General features: G+C 38.8%; 1 protein-coding gene across 3 annotated transcripts in view; it reads right to left on the bottom strand.

Annotated features, from left to right (window-relative positions):
- REXO5 (RNA exonuclease 5) overlaps window positions 1–12,008 on the bottom strand; it is a 52,719-nt gene that overhangs the window by 28,053 nt on the left and 12,658 nt on the right. The window lies entirely within an intron of this gene.

Genomic DNA, 12,008 nt, shown 5'->3' with positions numbered 1-12,008 from the left:
GCTTTTTCTGTACATTAACTCAATCTTCATGGCAATTCTATGATATATGAACTGTGAACTCCATCTTACAAATAGCTTTTTTACTTAAGTAAATCTATTTTAAAAGGAAAGTTATGTATGCAGAATACAAAAAGATCTCCAGTAATTTAATTAAAAAAGACAGCTCAATTAAAAAATGGACAAAGGATCTGAAAAGATATACAAATGGCTAATAAGCATATAATGAGATGCTCAATATCATCAGCCATCAGAGAAATACAAACCAAAATCACAATGAGATACTAATTCACACTAGGATGGATATAATCAAAAAGAGTATAACAAGTGTTGGTAAAGATGTGCAGAAATTGGAAACCTTATACATTGCTGAGGGAATGTAAAATTATGCAGCTGCCTTGTAAAACAGTTTGGGGGGAGGCGGTCCAAAGATAGAGGAGAAATAGGATGGGGCGACCACTTTCTCCCCCACAAATTCATCAAAAGATCATTTGAATGTTGAGCAAACAACTTTTGAACACTGGCAAAGGACACCAGGCACCCACAAAGGCAGTCCAATCTCTTTTGAAAGGAGGTAGGATAAAATATAAGACAGAAACAGAGACAGATTTAGGGATGGAGACCCAGCCTGGGGACGGAGTCATGAAGGAGGAGAAGTTTCCAAACAGTAGGAAGCCCTCTCACAGGCATGTCTGTGGGGAGTTTTGGAATCTCAGAGAGCAACACAACCAGGAGAAAAAAAAAAACAAAACCCACAGAATATGTGCCTAACTGCAACTACAAGTGGAGATGGAGAAATGGCATAGAGGCTCATGACAAGGACCAGGCCTGAATGCCCTGAGGACAATCTGAGGGAGCTAATGTGAGACAGCAACCCAAACCATGGGCTCCCCAGAGACAAAAAAAAAAAGACCTTTCCCTCAAAAGGCTCTAACACCACCTGGTGATCCCTGGTGTGCTCACATAATGAAGGATTGAGAGAATACCAAGGACAGCAAGCCAGCTGCTGTATAGGGCCGTCCCTCCCCGAAGGCGGAGAGACAGGCATGTGACAGCCAGAGCTGGAAGGCAAGGGGCTGCTGCAATCTTGGCCCCAGAGACAACATCTTCCAACAAACTGAGCAGGTTCCCAGTTGCTAACCATGTCTTCCTGGGATCCTGGACGGTTGACATCTGCCAGGAGCATCACAGCCTGAGATCAGCTCCCCAGAGGAGACACATGGCATATCTGGGACTGTGCTTTCACTGCACACCTGAGAAACCAAGCAGCCAGGACCTGGGAGGTGAATAAGACACACAGCCCCCCTGGGACAGTGCACTCACCAAGCACCAGGTCTCACATAAGCTGCTTGGACCTTGGAAGGGCACAAAACGCACAGCCCATCAGGGTCTGTGCTTCCGTGGAGAAACCAAGAACCTGAGCAGCTTAGACCTGGGAAGTGCACGAAATGCAGGGCCCACTTGGGACAGCGCCCTTGCAGAGCACCCTGGAGCCTGAAAAGGGTGGACCCGGGAAGTACATGCCACCTTGGGCTGTGGCAAACCCAGTGTGGTCCATCCACCATAAGCACTCCCCACACATGCCAGCAGTATTTGTTTGCAGTGTCCCTCCCTCCCCACAACACACTGAACGAGTGAGCCTAAGTAAGTAACCACCTTTGACCCCTGTGTCAGGGCGGAAATTATACACTGAAGAGACCTGCAAACAGAAGAAGCCAAAATAAACAAAGGAGGAACCACTCTGGAAGTGATAGGTGCATCAGACTAAAACCCGGCAGTTAATACTGAGACTGAACATTTGAGGGGCACCTATAGACCTTGAGAACAAGTACAAGCTGGAACAAGGGACTATCTGACCCTGAACTGACCCCACCCACACTGCCCACAACAGTTCCAGAGAAATTCCTAGGTATATTTTTACTATTATCACTTCTTAATTTTTAAAAAAATTTTAGTTATTACTCCTTTAACTTCCATTTTTATAGCCTACTATTACCTTTCAAAAAAAAACCTAGTTTATAAAAACAAATTCCATATATATAATTTTTTTTAATTTTTGTGATTGATTTTGTTTTGTATTTTTTATATTGTACTTATGAGAGTCTAACCTCTTTTCTAGGTTTTTAATCTTTGATTCTTGATATTTTTTAGCAATTTTGTACTTTTAAGAATCTAGTCTTCAGTATCCATTTTTACTTAGGGATTTGATTACTGGCTTGATTGCTCTCTCACCTTTTGACTCTCCCTTTTCTCCTCGAGGTCAACTCTAGCTCCTTCCTCCATCTTCTCTTCTCTATATAACTCTGTGAATCTCCCTGGTGTCCTTGGCTATGGAGAATTGTTTCACCATTAACCTAAGGGTTTTATCTTCTGTGCAGTATGGAAGGAGAAGTCTTGAGGCTACAGTAAGAGAAGGACTGAAAGCCAGAGGCAGGAGGCTTACCTCCAAAACTTTAGAACATCAGAGAACTCCTGACTCCAGGGAATATTAATAGACAAGAGCTCACCCAAAAGTCTCCACAACTAACTGAAACCAAGTTCCAACCAAGAGCCAATAAGTTCCAGTCCAAGACATACCATGCTAATTCTCCAGCAAAACAGGAACACAACCCTGAACATTAAAAGACGAGCTGCCCAAAGCCATGCCAAACCCATAGACACCACAAAATTCACTACTGGACACTTCACTGCACTCCAGAGAGAAGAGATCCAGCTCCACCCACCAGAACACAGACGCAAGTTCCCCAAACCAAGAAAACTTGACAAGCCACTATTCCAACCCCATCCACAGGGAGCAGACTTCACAATTAAGAGGAACCACAAACTTCCAGCCTGCAGAAAGGGCACCCCAAACACAGTAATCTAAACAAAATGAAAAGGCAGTGAAATATTCAGCAGGTGAAGGAACATGACAAACCAAAGAGGAGGAGATAGGGAGTCTACCTGAAAAAGAATTCAGAATGATAGTAAAAATGATCCAAAATCTTGAAAACAAAATGGAGTTACAGATAAGTAGACTAGAGACAAGGATTGAGAAGATATGAGAAATGTTTAACAAAGACCTAGAAGAAATAAGGAAGAGTCCATTAATAATGAACAATGCAGTAACTGAGATTAAAAGCACTCTGGAGGGAACAAACAGTAGAATAACAGGCAGAAGAGAGGATAAGTGAGGTGAAAGATAGAACGGTGGAATTAAATGAAGCAGAGAGGAAAAAAAAATTAAATGAGGACAACCTCAGAGACCTCTGGGGCAATATTAAACATCCCAACATTTGAATCATAGGTGTCCCAGAAGAAGAAGACAAAAAGAAAGGGCGTAAGATAACACTTAAGGCAATAATAGTCAAAACTTCCCAAAATGGGGAAGGAAAGAGCGACCCAAGTCCAAAAACCCCAGCGAGTCCCAAACAGGATAAACCCAAGGCACATATTAATAATACCCCAAGACACATATTAATCAAACTAACAAAGATCAAACACAAAGAGCAAATATTAAAAGTAGCAAGGGAAAAAGCAACAAATAACACACAAGAGGACTCCCATAAGGATAACAGGTGATCTTTCAATAGAAACTCTTCAGGCCAGAAGCGAACAGCAGGACATACTTAAAGTTATAAAAGAGAATAACCTACAACCAAGATCACTCTACCCAGCAAGGATCTCATTCAGATATAAAGGAGAAATCAAAAGCTTTACAGACAAGCAAAAGCTGAGAGAATTCAGCACCACCAAACCAGCTCTTCAACAAAAGTTAAAGTATCTTCTCTAGACAGGAAACTCAGAAAAGGTTTATAAAAATGAACCCAAAACAACAAAGTAAATGGTAATGGGATCATACTTATCAATAATTATGTTAAATGTAAATGGGTTAAATGCTCCAACCAAAAGACAAAGACTGGCTAAATGGATACAAAAACAAGACCCCTTATATATGCTGTCTACAAGAAACCCACCTCAAACCAAGGGACACATACAGACTGAAAGTGAAGGGCTGGAAGAAGTTATTTCATACAAGTGGAGACTAAAAGAAAGCAGGAGTAGCAATACTCATATCAGATAAAATAGACCTTGAAATAAAGACCATGATAAGAGACAAAGAAGGACACTACATAATGATCAAAGGATCAATCCAAGAAGAAGATATAACAATCATAAATATATATGCAACCAATATAGGAGTACCTCAATACATAAGACAAATGATGATGAGTATGAAATGGGAAATTAACAGTGACACAATAATAGTGGGGGACTTTACTACCCCACTCACACCTATGGATAGATCAACCAACAGAAAATTAGCCAGGAAACACGAGCTTTAAATAATACAATAGACCAGTTAGACCTAATTGATATCTATAAGGCATTACACCCCAAAATAATGAATTTCACCTTTTTCTCAAGTGCACACAGAACATTCGCCAGGATAGATCACATCCTGGGCCATAAATCTAGCCTTGATAAATTTTAAAAACTTGAAATCATTTCAAGCATCTTTTCTGATCACAATGCAGTAGGATTAGATCTCAACTACAAGAAAAAACTATTAAAAATATAAAGATATGGAGGCTAAACAACACACTTTTGCATACCAACAGATCATGGAAGAAATCAAAAAGGAAATCAAAATATGCATAGAAACAAATGAAAATGAAAACACAACAACCCAAAACCTATGGGATTCAGAAAAAGCAGTGCTAAGAGGAAGGTTCATAGCAATAGAAGCCTACCACAAAAAAGAAGAGAAACATCAAATAAATAACCTAACTTTACACCTAAAGCAACTAGAAAAAGAAGAAAAGAAGAACCCCAAAGTTAGTAGAAGGAAAGAAATCATAAAAATCAGAGCAGAAATAAATGGAAAAGAAACAAAGGAGACTATAGCAAAGATCAACAAAACTAAAAGCCGGTTCTTTGAGAAGATAAATAGACCGTTAGCCAGACTCATCAAGAAAAAGAGAAGAATCAAATCAATAAACTTAGAAATGAAAATGAAGAATCACAACAGACAACACAGAAATACAAAAGATCATAAGAGACTACCATGAGTAATTATATGCCAATAAAACGGACAACTTGGAAGAGATGGACAAATTCTTAGAAAAGTATAACCTTCCAAAACTGAACCAGGAAGAAAGAGAGATCTTAACAGACCCAACACAAGCATGGAAATCAAAACTGTAATAAAAAAATCTTCCAACAAACAAAAGCCCAGGACCAGATGGCTTCACAGGTGAATTCCACCAAAAAATTACAGAAGTGCTAAAACCTATCCTACTCAAACTCTTCCAGACAATTGCAGAGGAAGGTAAATTCCCAAACTCATTCTATGAGGCCACCATCACCCTAATACCAAAAACAGACAAAGATGACACAGAAAAAGAAATCTACAGCTCAATATCACTGATGAACATAGATACAAAAATCCTCAACAAAATTCTAGCAAACAGAATCCAACAACATATTAAAAAGATCACTCATCATGACCAAGTGGGTTTTATCCCAGAGATGCAAGGATTCTTCAATATTCACAAATCAATCAATGTGATAAACCATATTAATGAAATGAAAGATAAAAACCATATGATTATCTCAATAGACACAGAGAAAGCTGTTGACAAAATTCAACACCCATTTATGATAAAAATTCTCCAGAAAGCAGGCATAGAAGGAACATACCTCAACATAATAAAAGCCATATATGACAAACCCACAGTAAATGTTATCCTCAATGGCAAAAATTGAAAGCATTTCCTCTAAAATTAGGAGCAAGACAAGTCTTGCTCACCACTCTCACCACTACTATTCAACATAGTTTCAGAAGCCCTAGCCACAGCAATCAGAGAAGAAAAAGAAATAAAAGGAATCCAAAATGGAAAAGAAGTAAAACTCACTGTTTGCAGATGACATGATCCTCTACATAGAAAACCCTGAAGATACCACCAAAAAAATTACTAGAGCTAATCAATGATATAGTAAAGTTGCAGGATATAACATTAACACACAAAAATCTCTTGCATTCCTATACACTAACAATGAATAAACAAAAAGAGAAATTAAGAAAACAATCCCATTCACCACTGCAATGAAAAGAATAAAATACTTAGGAATAAATCTACCTAAAGAAACAAAAGACCTATATACAAAAAACTATAAAACAATGATGAAAGAAATCAAAGATGACACAAATAGATGGAGAAATATACCATGTTCGTGGATTGGAAGAATCAATATAGTGAAAATGAGTTTACTACCCAAATTAATCTACAGATTAAATGCAATCCCTATCAAGCTACCAATGGTATTTTTCACAGAACCAAAACAAATAATCTCACAATTTGTATGGAAACACAAAAAAACTTCAAATAGCCAAAGCAATCTTGAGAAAGAAGAATGGAACTGGAGGAATCAACTTGCCTGACTTCAGACTATACTACAAAGCTATAGTCATCAAGACAGTATGGTACTGGCACAAAGACAGAAATATAGACCAATGGAACAAAACAGAAAGCCCAGAGATAAATCCACACACCTATGGACACCTTATCTTTGATAAAGGAGGCAAAATATACAATGGAGAAAAGACAATCTCTTTAACAAGTAGTACTGGGAAAACTGGTCAACTACATGTAAAAGAATGAAACTAGAACACTTTCTAACACCATACACAAAGATAAATTCAAAATGGATCAAAGATCTACATGTAAGACCAGAAACTATAAAGCTCTGGGAGGAAAACATAGGCAGAACACTGACATAAATCACAGCATGATTCTCTATGATCCACCTCCCAAAATAATGGGAATAAAAACAAAAAACAACAAATGGGACCTAATTAAACTTTAATGCTTTTGCACAATGAAGGAAGCTATAGGCAAGGTGAAAAGGCAGTCTTCAGAATGGCAGAAAATAACAGCAAATGAAACAACAAAGAATTAATCTTTAAAACATATAAGCAGTTCATCCAGCTCAATACCAGAAAAACAAATGACCCAATCAAAAAGTGGGCCAAAGAACTGAATAGACATTTCTCCAAAGAAGACATACAGATAGCTAACAAAAATAAAAATATGAAAATATGTTCAACATCACTCGTTACTAGAGAAATGCAAATCAAAACCACAATGAGGTACCATCTTATATGGGTCAGAATGGCTGCCATCAAAAAGTCTACTGCCGGGAGCCATTATGGGAGGTCCCGCCCGTGACGAGGTCATGAAGAAAATACCGGGCAGGCAAGGCCATCCGGGACCCCATCCATGATGAGGTCACGAGGAAAAAACCTGACAGGCAAGGCTGTCTAGGATAAGGGACACTCCAGGTTGGCCTCGGCCTCTACCCCACCCTGTATCCTCCCCCCTTTTCTGCTGTTGTTCTTATTTGCCCTGTTGCACATTCTTGTGTTGCCTGCCGAGAGCTCTCCTGCTCCTCTTTCACTGAATGAGGACCAACTTAAAACCCTAACTAATAAATCTCCTGGACGCTGCTATGCTATGAAGGGGCCAGGGATGAAGGAAATGCTTCAATTCAAACCCTTTTGCTGGCATTCTGGCTTGTTTGATAAATGTGTGCTCCCAATGCAAAAAATGCTCATGATTGTTCTAAACGTCCTAAGCATAGTACGCTAACAAAAGACACCATTAAGCATAGGTCCCTCCGCAGGGTGAGAAAAGCTCCACAAATAAAATAGCCACAAATGTGCCTAATAAAAAATACTTTAGATAGAGATTAGCTGGTGACTTCTTGCAGGTAATTAACTTTTAGACTAAGAGCCTGTTTTGTGCCATATCTGTTTTTGCAATCCTTTGCATTTCTGTTCTGTAAAAATGTAATCCTATCTAGTTCCCAGGGAGATGACACCTAATAGAAAGAAAATAGATTAACCACAAAAAAGACAGGGTCGGCTACTGAAGTTGCTTAAAGTTATACCAGGTGCAAGCCATAAATTGTCAACAAGCCTGAAAGCCAAAAGATATTATACATAGAGATTAATCACAAAAAGGGCCCTAATAGGCACAGAGCCCTTTGTGGGGTGAGGAAGCCCTATTAGAGAATACAAAAAAATATTGTTTTAAAAGTGGTTATTAGATCAACGTTTGATTGATGTTAATGTGCTGAGGTTGTGCAGTGGAAACTATTGTTAATATAGTTGGAGATATAGAAAAATAAGAGTTTAGCCCTAGTGTAAAAACAATAAGATAATTGTTAATTTTAACCACGAGTGCTAAACAGGGGCTCCCTCACCAGAGCCGCAGAGTCTTTGTGTGCTAAACTTTTTAGATAAATTTAGCTGAGAACTTCTGCAAAAAGACTGACTTTTATGTTAACATAAAATGTTGCTGCTGCAACCTGCTGTATCATGAGACTGCCACTTTTCTGTTTTCTGCTAAGCTCAAGGCCAGAAGATAATGCACAAAAAAATCTATGGGAAAAGACTCTCATAAACAAAAATATACAGAGAACACCTGGTTTCGTGAAGGACAAGCTGATGTAATGTTAAACTAAGTCTGTATGCTTATCTGCCCCTTAGAAATGTACCAACTTAGGGTATAAAGGCAATGGTGAAAAATAAAGCAACTGCCAGACTCTGCTGCATATCCTGGTCTGGTCTCTCTCTCTCTCTCATTCACCAACGCCGTTCATTCTGAGGGTTCCCCTGGATCCTGCTGGGGCTGGACCCTGGCAGTCTACAAACAATAATGCTGGAGAGGGTGTGGAGAAAGGGAACCTTTTTACACTGTTGGTGGGAATACAAACTAGTACAGCCACTATGGAGAACAGTGTGGAGATTTCCTTAAAAAACTGGAAACAGAACTCCCATATGACCCAGCAATTCCACTGCTGGGCATACACACCTAAGAAACCAGAACTGAAAGAAACACATGTACCCCAATGTTCACTGCAGCACTGTTTACAATAGCTAGGACATGGAAGCAACCTAGATGTCCATCGGCAGAGAATGGATAAGGAAGTTGTGGTACATATACACAATGGAATATTACTCAGCTATTAAAAAAAAAGAACACAGTTGAGTCAGTTCTAATGAGGTGGATGAAACTGGAGCCTATTATAGTGAAGTAAGTCAGAAACAGAAACACGAATACAATATATTAACACTGTATATATGGAATTTATATGGCATATATATGGAATTTACAAAGATGGTAATGACGACCCTCTCTGCAAGACAGCAAAAGAGACACAGATGTAAAGAACAGACATTTGGACTATGTGGGAGAAGGTGAAGGTGGGATAATTTGAGAGAATAACATTGAAAAATGTATATTACCATATATAAAACAGATCACCGGTGCAAGTTCCATGCAAGAAGCAGGGCACTCAAAGCTGGGTCAACACAGAGTGATGGGGTGGGGAGGGAGGTGTGAGGGGGGTTCAGGATGGGGGGAACACATGTTCACCCATGGCTGATTCACGTTGATGTTTGGCAAAAACCACCACAATACTGTAAAGTAATTAGCCTCCAATTTAAATAAATAAATAAGTAAATTATTTAAAATTTTCAAAAAAGGAAAAAAAAGACAGTATAGTAGTTCATTAAAAGGATAAACATAGAGTTACTATAGGATTTGGTAGGTATATACCCTTTGGTACATACTTAAGAAAAATGAAAACATATACCCATGCAAAAACTTTCATCTGGATGTAGCATTATTCACAACAGCCCCAAAGTATAAACAACTCAAATATCATTAACTGATGACTGAATAAATAAAATGTATAAAAATACATGGAATATCATTAGAACAAAAATAAATAACATAATAATACATGCTACAACATGGATAAACCATGAAAATTTTATGCTAAGCTAAAAAAGCCAGTTACAAAAGACCACATACTGTGTGATTCCATTTATATTTACAATAGGTAAATCTATTAACAGAGTAATTAGTAGTTGCCTTGGGCTAAAGGCATTGTAGGAAATGATAGTACAAGGTTTCTTCTGGGGTGATTAAAGTGTTCTAAACTGACTGTGGCAATAGTTGACAAAATCTGTAAACATACTAAAAACTATTGAAATTATATACTTTAAATGGGTGCACTGTATGGTAGGTTAATTATATCTCAATAGGGCTTTTTTTTTTTTAAGGAATTTTAACATCACTTCTGTGATTAAGAGGTAATAAATAAAATAATTTTTATTAAAGTCTTACTACATAACTGACCAAGGCTCTGAGCCTAGACCTATTTATTAAAGAAAATGGAGGTGTGGGTGGGTGGGAGGAAGATTAGAAGTACTCAGTTCAGTTCAGTTCCGTCGCTCAGTCGTGTCCAACTCTTTGGGACCCCGTGAATCACAGCACACCAGGCCTCCCTGTCCATCACCAATTCCCGGAGTCTACCCCAAACCCATGTCCATCGAGTTGGTGATGCCATCCAGCCATCTCATCCTCTGTCGTTCCCTTCTCCTGCCCCCAATCCTTCCCAGCATTAGGGTCTTTTCCAATGAGTCAGGTCTTCGCATGAGGTGGCCAAAGTATTAGAGTTTCAGCTTCAGCATCAGTCCTTCCAATGAACTGATCTCCTTTAGGATGGACTGGTTGGATCTCCTTGCAGTCCAAGGGACTCTCAAGAGTCTTCTCCAACACCACAGTTCAAAAGCATCAATTCTTCTGCGTTCAGCTTTCTTCACCATCCAACTCTCACATCCATACATGACTACTAGAAAAACCATAGTCTTGACTAGATGGACCTTTGTTGGCAAAGTAATGTCTCTGCTTTTAAATATGCTTTCTAGGTTGGTCATAACTTTCCTTCCAAGGAATAAACGTCTTTTAATTTCATGGCTGCAATCACCATCTGCAGTGATTTTGGAGCCCCCAAAAATAAAGTTGGACACTGTTTCCACATCTATTTGCCATGAAGTGATGGAATCAGATGCCATGATCTTAGTTTTCTGAATGTTGAGCTTTAAGCCAACTTTTTCACTCTCCTCCTTCACTTTCATCAAGAGGCTTTTCAGTTCCTCTTCACTTTCTGCCATTAAGGGTGGTGTCATCTGCATATCTGAGGTTATTGATATTTCTCCCGCAATCTTGATTCCAGCTTGTACTTCATCCAACCCAGCGTTCCTCATGATGTACTCTGCATATAAGTTAAATAAGCAGGGTGACAATATACAGCCTTGACATACTCCTTTTCCTATTTGGAATCAGTCTATTATTCCATGTCCAGTTCTAACTGTTGCTTCCTGACCTGCATACAGGTTTCTCAAGAGACAGGTCAGATATCTGGTATTCCCATCTCTTTTAGAATTTTCCACAGTTTATTGTGATTCACACAGTCAAAGCCTTTGGCATAGTCAATAAAGCAGAAATAGATGTTTTTCTGGAACTCTCTTGCTTTTTCAATGATCCAGCAGATGTTGGCAATTTGATCTCTGGTTCCTCTGCCTTTTCTAAAACCAGCTTGAACATCTGGAAGTTCACACTTCACGTATTGCTGAAGTCTGGCTTGGAGAATTTTGAGCATTACTTTACTAGCGTGTGAGATGAGTGCAATTGTGCGGTAGTTCAAGCATTTTTTGGCATTGCCTTTCTCAGAAGTACTACAGAAGTGTTAAAATGTTAAAGACATATTGACTTCAATATACTAAGAAGGAATGAAAGAAAAATAAAAAAGGAATTTTTTTTATTCCCACAAAATATTTCAATGTTATTTAAGGTCATGTTCATGTACTACCTAAGATCAGCCACAGTATACATCCTACACTTTAGGAAACATTGCACTTAAAATGAGTGAGTGAGTGAGTCAAGTCGCTCAGTCATGTCCGACTCTTTGCAACCCCGTGGACTGTAGCCCACCAGGCTCTTCCATCCATGGGATTCTCCAGGCAAGAATACTGGAGTGGGTTGCCATTTCCTTCTCCTGCACTTAAAGTATTTCCTCTTTAATAGAGGATGGAATAAGTCACTTGGAAAGCAGTCCATAAAAACGAACTTTCCACAGTAATATTTTTAAGCAAACTGACATTCTTCCATTGTTGC

The sequence above is a fragment of the Cervus elaphus genome, chromosome 10 (genome assembly GCF_910594005.1).
Source record: "Cervus elaphus chromosome 10, mCerEla1.1, whole genome shotgun sequence".
NCBI classification, from domain to species: Eukaryota; Metazoa; Chordata; class Mammalia; order Artiodactyla; family Cervidae; genus Cervus; species Cervus elaphus.
The sequence above is the reverse complement of the archived record's forward strand: the minus strand, read 5'-3'. Positions and strand labels throughout refer to the sequence as shown.